Here is a 1,194-nt window from a genome sequence, read left to right on the forward strand (position 1 = left end):
TGAAGAATAACAAGGAAGTGGCAAGTCACCGCATAACATGGATGAAACTTGAGGACATTATGTTGAGTAAAATTAGTCAGTCACAAAAAGAGAAATGCTGCATAGGACCACTACTGTAAAAGACTAAGAAAAAGAACCCATACTAAAGGGGGGTGGGGGGACTTCTTTGCTGATTTCTGGGATGTTGGGGATGGGTGAGGGGAGGGAGAGGAAGGTGGGAGGGAGGGGAAGGTGGAGCATAGGAAAGTTTGGGTGCTGGCGAGGGGGGCAATATACAAGAAGGAAGAGGGGAATGGAAGAACAAAGCAGATGGGAGAACAATAAGCCAGGAACAAAAGAGATTGAGACATGGTTGGAACGGGGAAAGGGGGCGAATAATGTTAAGATGCTTGGCTGTCTTTTGAATCTTTTGGTTTTACTTGCATTATATTATAAAATAGACACTGGAGGGGGAGAGAAAGGAATAGCCAGAAACATCACCATAGAAAGCTTTTAAATCCATCTTGTGCCTATAGCTGATTAGACTACCTAAAATGTGGCTACAACGTGCCCAGTGAAGGAAACTTCCTGCAGAGCCTCTGCAATACATAAGATGATAGGTGGAAGCCTGAACCACATCCAAATCTTCAGAGATGGGAAATTGAAAGGACGAGCAGACCAGCCTGGAGCGGCTAGAAGAACAGAAGATACTTCTTGAAAGAAAGACTGACAGGAAAAATAAAAAACAATAGAGGCAGACCAACTATTACTACAAGAACAAACAAGTTGCTTACCCAGGAAACATCAAGGAAAGGGGTTGGGTCCCCTCAGTGCAAACCCCCTTCCAAGACTAAGACTCAATGGGAATACACGCTCTGATTGGTAACCACGCTCGTCACTGATAAGGGGAAGTGAGGGAAAAACAGCAATGAAGCAGCGAGCTAAGCCCTACAATGTTCAGTAGACTTCTGTGAACCTGGGTGAAGACCTGGTTGGCCAGCAGTTTGGCAAGACCTGGGGACTCTTGGGCCCAGAGTCAGTGGCATAGCCACAGAGGACAAGAGTGGAAAGTGAAGTGTCCAGCTGATAAGAAGAGAGGGCATATGCACAAGAACACCCACACTTGCAGATAATAACCACTTGATGTGGCTTCAATGACTGGATGATCAGAGCTCAAACAGAAGAAGAAAGAAGAGGAAAAAAAGAGTAATCTGA

This window comes from Chrysochloris asiatica, unplaced genomic scaffold, assembly GCF_000296735.1.
Source record: "Chrysochloris asiatica unplaced genomic scaffold, ChrAsi1.0 scaffold00392, whole genome shotgun sequence".
Classification (NCBI taxonomy): domain Eukaryota; kingdom Metazoa; phylum Chordata; class Mammalia; order Afrosoricida; family Chrysochloridae; genus Chrysochloris; species Chrysochloris asiatica.